The following is a 13680-nucleotide window of genomic DNA, read 5'->3' on the forward strand; positions in this document are numbered from 1 at the left end:
GAATAAAAGTGGGTCAGACTGAATGCAAGTGGAGATGAGAGAGAAACAAAGAGGTAGAGGAAGGGGGAATGGTTCATGCCTGCTGGGATGTCCGTGACCCTCACAAAGGGGAGAGCCAGCCCCGGACCCCTGCTACTGAGCAGGGAAAGGGGACCGACCACTCGTTCCTGCGGCTTCAGGGCGCTCTCTGACGCATTTAGAGGAATTTGTGGAGTCGGCCTGACTTGGGGATGGAACCCTTACACTGGTCAAAGGAGAGAGCACATGCTTTGCAGCAAGCAGCTCCCAGGTGCAACAGAGTTTGGAGGTGATCGAGACTGTTCCCAGGAACACTGACAGTTTCGTTTCTTGATTCAGATGTATGTGGTTCCATCCCTATGGCATCCTTTCTTATTAAAAGCAACTCAGTCTATGTCAGGGGATAAGGCAGTCCATTATCAAATGAAAAGCTCCTGCCATTGATTAATTTTAATAACAGCTGCAGCTGCTGAATGATTGCTCTTTTTTTAAAAAACAATGATTTACACATTAGCATCTTTATCAGGATCTAATCACGAGTATTTAGTCTCCAGGAAAATGAACACGTAACACTGAAAAGAAAACATTCTGTCACATGCTTCATTTTTATAACCGGCCTCTAAGCAAGCTTCCGGATGCGTGGGCAACTGGAGTCCTGTCACCTGGTCCCCTCCCCCACTCGAGTGTACAAAATGCACAAACGAGCACGTTTAATTGTATTCCTAGGTGCTTAAAGGCCCTGAATTGGGTACTGTCTTGGGCTAATTACTCACACTTAGGGATTCAACAGCATTTCTTCTTCCACCTCGCAAACAGCAACAGTCCTAATGTTAAAAACTCAATGTATTTTTCCCTGGTAAGATGAAAATGGGAGTACCCACCGGCCCAAGGTAGTAAGGTTGCAGAACGTTTGTTTTTTTTGTTTTTTGTTTTTGTTTTTTTTTGCAAGAAGGTGAATTTGTTTTTCCCATTGCCATGGGAAGGTAATTTGCTTTTTCCCATTACCGTGAAGATCAGATTTCCACTGTTGTTCCATGTTAGCCTCTTTCTTACTCATGAAGGGATTGAGGAGAACGGATGTTGAGGGGAGTGTGGTGGTTGGGGACCAGAAAAATGGATAGAGACAGGCAAAGGATGCAAATCATTTTCCAATCAGAACCTAAAACTTACACTGTCAGATGAAGGAGAGATTTAGGAATCTTAATTTGGGTTTCAAAATTTCTGAATAGCTGAAAGTTACCAAAGCTTTTTTTTTTTTTTTTTTTAAATAACATTTATCTTAAGAGCTATGAGTAAGGAAAGATGCTACTTGGCTTTAAGGAGATTTTGCACTAATGAGATAAAATAGGAACGAGCTACTTACGAGTGTTCATACATAGGTAGACATTAACTTCCAGAGAAGCATATATTTAAAAATTCTAATCCTTGTCTTACATCTGGGCACAATCAGCCTTGTTAACGTCCCATTCAAAACAAATGTCTGGTTAGAACTTCTGCAGATCTATTTATGTCTAGAAGACTGCCTTATTCCTATAAGCCCTCTCTTACAACGTTGTTTTAAATTAAATTAACTGTCAGGCCGTTCTGCATCACTGGCAATACCTGGTAGCAAGGGTGGGGAGCTCTGTGATCCAAGATCTCTTTACTGCTAATGTTTTTTTTTTTTTCCTCCCCTCTAAGGAGGCTTGCAGGGGATGGATGATGCTCTGTAATTGGTATTCTGCATTTTGTGGATTATAGTTCATTTAACGTGTCCGTTAGAAATACATTTTGCCACAAGTAAGAAAACATTTGACCAACTGTATGTCAGCCACATTGGGGTCGATGTTTTCTTATAACCAGACTTGTGGAGACAGTAGAGAGCTAAGGAAGAGTTCCAGGATGTGGCATCCGGGATGTGGTCCTCTGTCTGTTCTGCTGTACCATCTTCAGCGACAGATATTTGACCTCATGGTTCCATGATGACTGACTGCTGTCTGTCCCTCTGGCAGGAAGGAGAAAGGACCTTCCCCCTCTGAGGCTCTTCGTCGTTCAGTTTGGAAAAGGAAACCCTTCCCTGCAGATATCTTAAGCATTGGTCAAAACTCTGTCCCTTTCGCTGCCCCTGGCTGGCTTGGGGAGAATTGAGACCCTCCAGCCTGTGCAGTGGAGAAAGGCCAGGGAGAAAGAATTTGAAACCGAGTGTTTAGTGAACCAACCTTAGAGAATCTGCCACAATTAAATGCACCCGACTCCTCGACTCCGCTTTCTCCCTCATAAGCGTTCTCTTGAGATGGCCTTTTTTCTTTCTCCCTTCATTCCAACTCCATTATATCTTGGAAGAGTCTTGATATCTTTGTTAGGTGTGTTTCAAAAAAGAAGCCCCAGCTTCTCTAAGGGGTAAGCAGGAGAATCAGCCCAAGTGATTCATCCATAGCAGTGGGAAATGGTCTCATTCGAAGAAAAATCAGTAGAATTGATGTCATCAGCAGCTGAAATGTGGCACAAGTAGGCAAGTTCCTTCCAGAATCCCATTCAGTTCAGACCACTTTTATTGCACACCAGCATTTCTGGCCCTGGGTGCAGTAAACTAAACACAATCTCTTCTGAAGTCCCCAGGTTTCTTTTCTCATCTTCTTCAAGTATAGGAATGAACGGTAAACCTTCTAATTTGTCATATCATTCATTTTGATCTCTATTGGTATAGATTTTATTTTTATGGATACTGAGTATTTAAATTCACTTTTAGCCTTTGTGGGCTCACTTAGAAATTCTTAGTGAATTTAGGTGTTAGTGAATTGTTAGTGTTCTTTATGAAACTTAGTGTTTCATAAATAATATACCTTATATGGAAGATTTTCATTTCCATTAACCTTAAAAACGTTCGCTGGAATACACCTTAAGTCATGTTGGAAACGACTTTTGTGTTTGGCCTATAAAAATTGTACACGACCATCTGTGGCACTGTATGTTTGTGTATGTATGTAAGCATGCTCACATAACCAGAGTTTTCTGTGTGGGGCACTACTTGGCACATCGCAGATAGCCAGGAAATGCGTACTGGTTTTGTGTGAGTGAATCGTCTCTTTTTGTTTTCCCACGTTTTTAGAAGCCTGCATCTTTAACCCATGAGCTTAGTACAGGGTGAGGCCCATACTAGGTGCTTAGATAAATGTTAATTGATGACTTAAAGATGTTTAAGTATTGTTACTTGATGAAATGTAATCAGTAGACTGGGGTTTTTGTTCTGTCTTCCCATCCATTCTCGTACAAGAAAAGTCAGTGTATTAAGGCAGTATTTTTGGTGGCAAAACCATTTAGTTTCCGTTAGTAAAAGGTGGGGTCCAAAGAGTTAATAGCTGGGACGTTTTTGGAAAACCCAGTTAGAGCTGTTTCCATAGAGTGATCTGAGTGAGAGCCAGATAACAGCTTGTTATTGGAGGAACTTGACAGTAAGTTTTGACAAGGACAGGAAAAAGACGGTGTAACTGAAGGGTAAATGTCCAGGTTTGGGGAAGAAAAAGGGCGTGGTCTTGCTGAGGCTGGAATCTAAAATGAAATGCCTTCTGGGGCCAAACTGTGGCTGGGTGGGACCTGGGGCAACCTGAAAAGCTTCTGTTAGGGTAAATGAGCCTGGCTTCTCCTGTTGTCATGCAAGAATGTGAGTCTTCACCTTCTTCCGGAGAAACGGGACAATGGGAAGTCTCCAAATTGTTAACTCTTGGCAAATCAGTCAGCACTTCGAAAAACCGTTACCATGAGCCAAAACCAACCAACCAAACAAAAACCAAAACCCCATCGGCTGACTAAAATCTGCCAGTTTGTGAGCTCTGGTCTCTGGTTACCAGAGAAATAATGGAAAGAGTTCGGGAGTTTTGGGAGAAAGATCACCTGTTGAAATCCTGGAAGATAAGGGTGGTGGTGGGGGGGGGTGGGGGGGGACAAAACTAAAAAGCAAGCTGAGAAGCTGAGACCCAGGTAGGAACTTGAGAATTTAGGGAAATTTTGTTGAGTCATTCTATTTTTTTTTAAGATTTTATTTATTTATTTGACAGAGAGCAAGAGCAGAAACAAGCAGGGGGAGTGGGAGAGGGAGAAGCAGGCTTCCCGCTGAGCGGAGAGCTGGATGTGGGGCTCGATCCCAGGACCCTGGGATCGTGACCTGAGCCCAAGGCAGACGCTTAACTGACTGAGCCACCTAGGCGCCCTTGTTGAGTCCTTCTAAAACTGGAAACCGAGGAAGATGAGGCTGCTAGCTTTGAAGGAAATGAAGCAAATTACTGCCATTTCATTTCATCCTCAAATGAAGTTTTCCACAAATTCCCCAACTGTGAGAAAGGAGGGTGGATTTGAAATAGGCAGCTTCAAGCATATTACACAGAAAAAGTATGCTTCCAATCCAAAAAAAAAGTAGGGCATACAATTTTTGAAAAAATGATTTGTGGGGGCGCCTGAGTGGCTCAGTCGGTTGAGCATCCGACTCTTGGTTTCTGCTCAGGTCTTGATCTCAGGGTCGTGTGATCAAGCCCCGCGTCCACCCCATGGAGCACAGAGTCAGCTGGAGATTCTCTCCCTTTGCCTCTCTGCCTGCTCGCTCTTCTCCTCTGTCTAAAATAAATAAAACTCTTTTAAAAAAGTTACTTGTGAATTCAGTTATATGAAAAGTGGTACAGAGGTATAAAAATTAAGTCACATTTGGTAAGTTAAAATGACTCACCTTTATTATAAAGAGTAAGATTTAATTAAACCATCTCTGCCCCAGAGAATCTGGGATGTGTGTTCATTTCCGAAGAGTGCGGTGAGATTGGTTAATTAATGAAGTTGAAAATAGAGTGGAGGGAGACGTCCTGAGTTGACTTGTCTGTGTTAGGATGGAGGAACACCCACGGGAGAGCAGTGACTGAAGGTTCTGAGTCAAAGAAGGGGGGAGCGGTCCTAGTGCCCAGCCATGAGCTCTGGCAGTGGGGAGACAAGAAGGGAAGTGCACTGGCTTCATTTGGCGTGGTTATAGTTGGAGCACCAAGAAGATGACAAGTCAGGCTGATGGGTGGTGGACGACCAATTTCGTGACCTTACTGATTGAAGCGCCTTCTGATGATAAGGATGGCAAATAAGGAAGTGCTTAGGGAGAAGAGTTCTTTCAGTGAGTTGACAGAAGGAAAAAACAGACTAAATATGGAATTTGGGAGTAGGGAATGAAAGGAAGGATTTACATTCTTTGGGCATGCTGGCCTGGCACTTAAGCCTTCACTCTGTTTTCTGTGCCTTATCTCACTCCCAGGCTTAGTTACTCCTCACTCCCCCGTGTCTGGTGCAGCAGCCTTCTATCAGGATGAAGCAGGAGGTGGTTGGGATGCTTGGCGGCATAGGGTGGGGAAGAAAGTGTTTAGGGCTCTAAAGACAAGCACTGCCTGTATTTTCAGCCATACTACAGCCTTCAGAGGAACCTGCAGCCTCTCATTTTTTGAGACGCTTTGGTGGAAGAACTTGGTGTCCTTCTTCTTAGCCCCCAGCCCCTCAACTTGCCAGTCTTCCCTTCATATTAATTTCAACTTGGGATTTCTCTGGTCACCTCAGTCACCACCACCAAATCATCTACCAGGGTTCCAAGATACTGGAGCTCTGGTCTGTTCTCTTCTCCGCTCCAGTTTTGTGTCTTTTGGGCGGATGTCAGTTTTACCTATTTTACTGTCGTCCGAGTAGAGTTTTTGGGAATAAGGACAGAGAAACGAGGCTGTTTGATCTGCCTTGTTTCACTGGAACTCCCAAGACCTCCCTTCTTACCGTGATGTGCGGAGCCCCGCAGCAGACCTCTTCCTACCTGCCTGTCAGGCCTCGTGGAAGCCATTCTTCCTCCTTGCTGCCTGAGATTTCGGCAATACCGACCTTCTTAGGATTCTTCATGGTCCCTGCTCTTGTCTACTTGGGAGCCTCCTTGACACGTGCTGGCCTTTTATACTGTTTTGTTCTCCCCCTCTTTACCTGGTTAACCCCCATCACCCTCCAGATCTTTGCTAAAACCTTATGTTCTCAGCCAAGCCTGCCTGGCCTGTGGTTCCCTCCTTGTGTTGGGATGTATTGAAAAAAAAAAAAAAGGAAAGGAGAGATGGAATGATCAGGGGCAGATGGAGGTCTTCTAAGAAAGCTATAAACCAGTTCGGCTTAAACAGTCTTTTTTAATCATTAGTATCAGGTTGTATGTATTTTTTGGTGGGCAGGGTTTTGAGAATTGGCGCCCCACTCCTTTCTGCTCGGAAGCTGAAGTAAAAAGAACATGGGACAGCAGTGTCACCAGGAGTCAGCTCTCTGCTATCTGGGGGACATGTCAGGCCCCCCCAAATGGCATTTATTTATTTATTTATTTATTTATTTATTTATCCATTCATTTTTTACGTAACGTCTACACCCAGTGTGGGGCTCAAACTCACAATCCCAAGATCAAGAGCCTCATGCTCTACTGACAGCCAGGCACCCCCCAAAATGGTATTTAAGATACACAGTTCTTAAAACTTTCTGTGGGCCACTTGTTACAGAAGCTGCTTTCTCAACAAATCTTTTACCAGAGCAGGGAACTGCTGGGAGCAAGACTAATTTGAGTATCGACTCTTTTCGGCGGAACAGTGTTGCCAAGAAGTAGTGAGTCGGCTGAGGAAGGCCAAGCCAGAGAAGAGCGCCAGAAAGGCCTTGAGCAACCCACAGGCAGGATTCTGTGCTATTTTTCATTTCACAGTGGAACTTCTCAATTTTGTATTTTTTATTTTTGGTTTATAACCTGTTTCCCTCTTTTGCAGTTTGAAGGTTCCCACACTGGCACTACAGTGGAATACTTTGTTGCTTCTCTGCTTCAGTTTTTAGAAAAATTCTAGAGAGTAATACCATTTCACTTCTGGAAGCATAACTCGGTAGTAATTATAAATTCATAGACTCGGCTTTCTGCAGTTGTTGCAAGTATGAGTGTGTAATTCCTACTTATCTCTCTGTTGATTTATTTTATCCCCATTTGAGTAAAGCTCTGTGTTGATGATGAGGTTTGAATGAGTTTAGATTTTAAAAGGCTTCAAATATATTTTAAAAAATTACAGGTTCAGTAAAATGTAGTAGTGCACCTCTTCTTTCTCGGCTGATTTTTCAAAGATATGTTCCAGAAATCCTACCTGTTGCTGAAGAGTTCCCAGTAATTCTACATTGTACTCTAAAACTTCTGAAGCCTGGACATCTTGGCTTAGTTTGCTTTCAAGAAAGGCTTGGTTTAAATTACTCAGTTTATCTCAGGCCTCATTAAGACCCATGGTTCTTGTCTGTTCTAGTGAGTTTGAGCTGGCAAGAATACTTGCCATGTGGAGAGTCCATTAGAACACTCTAGGAAGAGTGAGGCTGGGGAATGAATGCGAGACATAATCTCATATGTAAAAATGTGCCACCTTTCACTAGTGGACGGGCGGGGAGAGGGGGGCAGCCTTGTTTTGGCTTCTCTGGAAAACGATTAAAATAGACATGCAGTTGTAGTTTAATTCATACTGTATGCCAAACATTCGAGTTGGAACTGCACCAAAAATGGTCGTACTTCCTCTAAATTGTATTTTTCACTCATGATCACCTGACTGATTTGGATTACATTTCTTCTGGGAAACAGACTTGATAGGAAGAAACAAAGACCACAGTGCTAATTTATCTGTTGGAATAATCTTTGGCTATCCAGCTCTTTCCACTCATTAATTTTATGAGGTCATTATCATTCTTTCTACCTAATAGATAAACATACTAAAACTTTGGGCCTTTCTAAAAAGTCTTCACAAGTCATTGGAAAGCTGGACTGAAATACTTGTTTTAAATTCTAGACCTCAATTCAGTCAGATAGCAACGTTTTTGAAGTGTGATCAAATGGCAGAACACAGCCGTAAAACTGAAATGAAACATACAAAAAAAAGGGGGGGGGGATGAAAGGGCCTAATGTTTTATTTCTCTATTTTCCAAGTTTTCCCTTGACTTTAAATGCTGAGGTGTTTTTCTCTATTTTTGCAAGAGCATGTCCTACATGTCTAGATTTGTGACCTGAACTTGAGCTGTCATTCCTCTTTTCTGGATTTTGATACCTTCGACCAATACCTTCCACAGAATGGAAGTAAAAATTTTCAAACAGAAATAGTTACCAAAATCAAGAGAAATTCACAGTCTAACCAAAGGGGCAAACCGCCCCCCCCCCCATTACTTGTTTTGTGCTTCAGAATAAAAGCCAAATGGGCCATCACTTTAGTAGCTGATGATTCAAGTTGAGAAGGTAGATGGTTTGATATGTGCCCTCCTCGTTCCTTAAGTTTCTAGATTTCTCTATTTTTAGGCTAGAACCAGCCCTGGTTAAAATAATTCAAGTCATGTAGAGGAATGTTCACTTCAGCATTTTTATCCTTCTGAAGTGTGCTTTCTACCAGCTGCCATGGAAACATTGTGTAACTCGTTTCTTGGATAGTCTGACTCCTCTCGAGTTCCGGTTGTTGAGCGCTGGTGAGCTCATTACAACTTGGATCCAAGTCCTGGAAAGGCAGCTCCCAGGGAAAGTGGAGGCCAGCATCCCACGAGGGACAGGGGGCTTTCGCTTTTGGGGCGTGCATACTTGAGCTACCAGGTCAGCTCTCACCTCAGCCCAGGACAATGTCACTTTGTCCACAGCTGTGCCACGTCTCGAGGTTTCTGTGTGCATCCTCCATGCTTTCACGAGGCAGAGACTTAACTCTTCCAGCTGTAAGCCAGAGGGAGTGGTGCTACAGATTCCTAGCAACACATGGCAGACTCCAACAACACAGATGGTTATCTCTCCCGAGTAAGGCTTCCAGGCCACCAGAACTCTGTTGTAATTCAGTGATGGTTACTGGATAAAAATGTGGATGGCTTCTGCTGCGTTCTGATGAAAAGTAGGTATTTTCCTAGCTTCTTTCTTCTCTGATTTCCAAGTCACTGAGAACAGTGGTGAGGTTGGACCAGAGGGCATAGAAACCCGGCAGCAGAAGGCAGTGTGTTGGGGGCATGCTGAATGGGTGTCGGAGAGAATGAAGTCGGGGCAGAATGCTGTAGTTAGGAGGACTTGGAAGGGAACAAAGTTTCAACTGCTTTAGGGAAGCTGAGAGCCCTCCTAGAGCAGGAATGTACCAGATGCTTGTCTCAGAGAGTATTCCGTAGTGAACCACACCCTGAAAGAATCAGATCATCCTCGCCTCTCCCACTTGGATCTGTAGCTTCTGGTGGAATTTGCCAATTCTTGAAATAAACTGAAATACAGATGAAGCTTCTGACCTCATTTAGATCATTTGTTCTGAATTCGGAATAGAACCAGGAAAATTGGGAAGGGGGTAGAATTGGGGTCGTAAGAGAAGGATCTTAGTTTTAGGAAGGAAGGAAGATAGTAGGAAACGAGACCAGTGGAAAGGGGGATTAGAAAGAGAAAAAGAAGAGAAAGTTTTTGCTAGTATCTTCTGCTAAGTTGTGTGACTGACACCCAATTCATACCCCACACTTGAGTTGAAGTCAATAAATGAAAGGAAATTTGGAGTTGGAGGCCTATTCCTTGGAAGCTGCTACAGGATGGTGGTAAGGAAAGAGTGCTCTGTACTTGACAAGAGGGATGTCTCTATGTTTCTCTGTTGCTTATTTTATAAAGAGGCAAAGGGGCTTATTTCTGAGCTTGCGAAGGAACTCTGCACTACCAAGTATAGGGCAAGTCTGACCAGACTGGCGAATGGTGTGGCACCAGTTTGGAGGGGAGGGCAGGAATTCATGTCTTGTGGATTAGTGCCACAAGACATGAGTTGGCTGAGACCACCCAAGAAGGTAAGCAGTGATGACTAGGGAAAAGAGACAAGGGAAGAACCACTACTCTCAAGGAAGAAGAGACATTGAAGGACAATCAGAGGGTTGGAGGTAAATCAAGTTCTACCAAGCAGAGAACAAACTCTAGGGAAAAGTTAATTCACTTGGAGAAGGAATCTGTTCCTATTGCCTTTGAGGACACTTTTAGACACCTTTAATATATTGAGTACTTTTTTATTGGTATTCATCCTAAACAAGAGACCCACAAATATATCCCAGAGGTGAATTTTTGGTCTAATTGATCATGATTGCCATTAAATAATCTGTTAAAGGCCCACAAAATGGAACTTAGAAATACAGAAAAGCAAAAGACAACACAGGTCTTTGTGCAGAGTTCATACTTGAACTTCAACAACACGGAACAAGTAACTTTGTTAAAATGTACAATTAAAGAATTGATTGTACTTGAGGGTCCGTATGGATCATCCGGGATCTTGTTAAAATGTTGATTCCGGGGACGCCTGGATGGCTCAATTGGTTAAGCCTTCAGCTCGGGTCATGATCCCAGGGTCCTGGGATCGAGTCCTGCATCGGGCTCCCTGCTCAGCGGGGAGCCTGCTTCTCCCTCTGCCTGCTCCGCATGCCACTCCGCCTGCTTGTGTGTGCTCTCTCTCCCCCTCTCTCTTTCTCTCTGACAAATAAAATCTAAAAAAAAAAAAAATTGTTTAAAAAAATGTTGATTCTGATTCATCGATCTGGGTGGGGCCTAAGACTGCTTTTCTAACGAGCTCCAAAGGGATACTGGTGCTGTTGGTCCTCGAAGCACACTTTGGCTAACCAGAACCCACGGAGGTACTCTTTGGGATGCCTTGGTAGCCGCGCGAAGTTAGACGTAGTTTAACTTATCCACACCTCCTACCAGTTTATAATGAAAGCAAGTCTCAGAACTAGCTATTTCACAAAAGAACATTTATTAGCCACAGGGCACAGAATAGTCTTAAGGCGAATGCAAAAGGCAGAGTGAAGTCACAGCCCTGCCTTTGTGAGTGCTTGGCGGAGGAGCCTCACAATGCACACTAGCCCGGGCCCCTCTAACACAGTGGTTCTCGGAGTGTGGTCCCTGGACCAGCAGCATCAGAATCACCTGGAAACTTGTTAAGAGATGCACATTCTCAGACCCTCTCCAGATCTACGGAATAAGAAAATCTGGGAGCGGGTTCTGGGAATCTGTTTTTTAGCTCACAGCCCCACCCCGGTAATTCTGATGTATTCTCAAGTTTGAGAATCGCTGCTCTAACAGCAGGATTCTGTGGAGCATCTCACTGAATTCAGGCAACCAACAGTTCAGTGAACTACAGGTGGACATTTTGGAATCCAGCCCAGGGCACCATTTCTGTAGGTGGAGAGCCTGATCGATTCTTCTCATATCCTCATAATCAAAGGGCAGGGACTGTGTCTAAACCCGTTCAACAGTCCTCCTCTTTGGCAAACCACTAATATCACCAATGCAAACCTGTCTAACATTAATTAGGATAATTTATGAATCCCTTGGTGGAATCGGAGCTAAATATAGCTGAAGTACTTAGGATGGCCACCTCTGGGGTGAGGCTTTTTTGATGAATTACTAGCCAACCACCCCTAGAGCGTGCATGCCTGATTAGGACAGCTGACCACCTCTGCAGTGTAACTTAAGCTAACACACACACACACACACACACACACACACACACACACACACACACACACACACACACACACGTCATATTATACTGTCCACGTGAGGGTTTACTTTAAACTCTTAAAGTGTGCTTTATGAAGGCGTCATCTACACCCAATAAAATGCATCCCTTTTAAGTGTATAGGTAGAGTTTTGACAAATGTATACACTCAAAAACCTCCACACCAATCAAGATATGTAACATTTCAATCACCTAAAAACCTTGTGTTTTTTTGAAGTCCGTTACCCACCCCGACCCCCCACTCCAGGCTGCCAACGTAGTGGTCTTCCGTCAGCGTAGGTGAGATTTGCCTGTTCTAGCTTTTCACATAAGTGGTGTCCACCAGTATTTCCTCTTCTCATCTCGCTGCTTTTACTCAGCACCATCAGTTCTGCGGGACGGTTGATGTTGTTGAATTACCAGTATTTAGTTCCTTTTCACTGCAGATGAGTGTCCCACGGTAGGACTCTGCCACAGTCTGTATTCCTTCTCCTGATGACTTGTTGCCAGGTTTTCGCTGTTACGGATAAAGCTACTACTTTGGACATCCCCGTACACATCTTTCTGTGCACATGTCTGTATTTCTTTGGGGTAAATCTCCAGGAGTGGAATATTTGGGTCCCAAGAGAGATGTATGTTTAATTCCGTAGGAAGCTGCTGAACTGGTTTTCCAAAGTGGAAATACTGGTTTACGTTCCCACCGGCAGTGTGTGAAGAGTTCCAGTCGCTCCACATCCTCGCCAGCATTTAGTACTGTCCAGTTTTTTGGGTTTCTTTATTGTCAGGCTGGATATTTTCAAATACATGACAGACATTGTTTTTCTGTCCCCTAATTTCAATTGAGGTGTTTGCGTTAGGTCTCGGCAAAGGCCCTACAGCTAATGATGTTGACCCAGGCAACTTGGATACGCATGACCTCATTTCTCTTTCCTGAGCCCCGGTCAGAATTGGTTTTGTGGCTGCCATGTGATTGTGGCAGTTGGACGTTTGCCGGTGTGTTTTGTTCTCTCTCTCTCTCTCTCATTCGTCTGCTCATTTATTCATTCCGTCTGTCAGTTGTTCAATAGCTGTAGTAGACTTGCTTTTTCAGAGAGCAGTTGTCTATTAAGTCCCTGGGAAGAAGTAGGAGACAGAGTACTTGTCCTCAAGGAGCTTTTTGGAACTGGGTTCCTGAAACCCCGCTCCACAGACGTGCCAGCAAAGACAGAAAGCCCAGTGTATTTAAAGGCTTGCACACACTTGAGTAAGGGCATCATGGAAATAAAGCTCTGGGCTGGGTCAGGCGAGTGGGGGGCTTGATAGACAGGTGGCTTAGAAATCGCAGTAGCAGAGATTGTTGAGACGTTCATCTGTGCTGAATAGTAGAATGGTGGCACCTTAGACTATAAACTAAATGTTTATTTTAGTCCTGATTACATTTTAAAATACATCTCACGCGCGCAGACACACACATACGTTGGATAAGAAATTCTCAAAATGTTAACGGTGCCTCTCTTTTGGTCATGGGATTATGGGTGATTTGTCTACTGGATTTTATATTTTTATTTGATTTCAGAGTTTGCCACAGTGAGCATGTGTAACTTTTACAATCAGAAAAAAATATTAAGTGGGTGGTGGGTGTTAAGGAGGGCTCGTGTTGTGAAGAGCACCGGGTGTCGTATGTAAGTGATAAAGCACTAAATTCTGTACCTGAAACTAATATTGCACTGTTTGCTAACTAACTGGAATTTGAAGAAAAACTTGGGAAAAAACACGAATATCATCAGCGAAATAAATCCAAGACTAATTCCTTAAAGCCTAGAGCTCTTCCACTGTGATTTTAAATTACACAAACATGCTTTTCATGCACCTGAGATCTTTGTCTTAAACTTTTATCTTTTTTAGAAGGCCTCTTGTATTTTCATTGATGAAATGTTCTTTTCAATAAGAAAGTCATCTCTACTTAAAAAAAACAAACCCCAGGCCCCCCAAAAGTATGACATTGCCGCTTGATTGTTTGCTAAGTTCTAACAGCTATTTTAAAAATAACCTTCCTTGTTCTCTTGAATCTTGTGTAGCAAAGATCCTCTCCAGTAGAACCGAGGTTATCGTCTAGAAGAAAAAAAAAAAAAATGCCTGTCTGTCTCTTCCCTTTCAGGAACAAGGAACATGGATGCCCAGTGTA

The 13680-nt window shown here is 43.4% G+C and overlaps 1 protein-coding gene across 6 annotated transcripts in view; it reads left to right on the forward strand.

Annotated features, from left to right (window-relative positions):
• Positions 1 to 13680, forward strand: part of DMD (dystrophin) — a 2214577-nt gene that overhangs the window by 2095735 nt on the left and 105162 nt on the right. The window lies entirely within an intron of this gene.

Source organism: Zalophus californianus, chromosome X (assembly GCF_009762305.2).
Source record: "Zalophus californianus isolate mZalCal1 chromosome X, mZalCal1.pri.v2, whole genome shotgun sequence".
In the NCBI taxonomy this organism is placed as follows: domain Eukaryota; kingdom Metazoa; phylum Chordata; class Mammalia; order Carnivora; family Otariidae; genus Zalophus; species Zalophus californianus.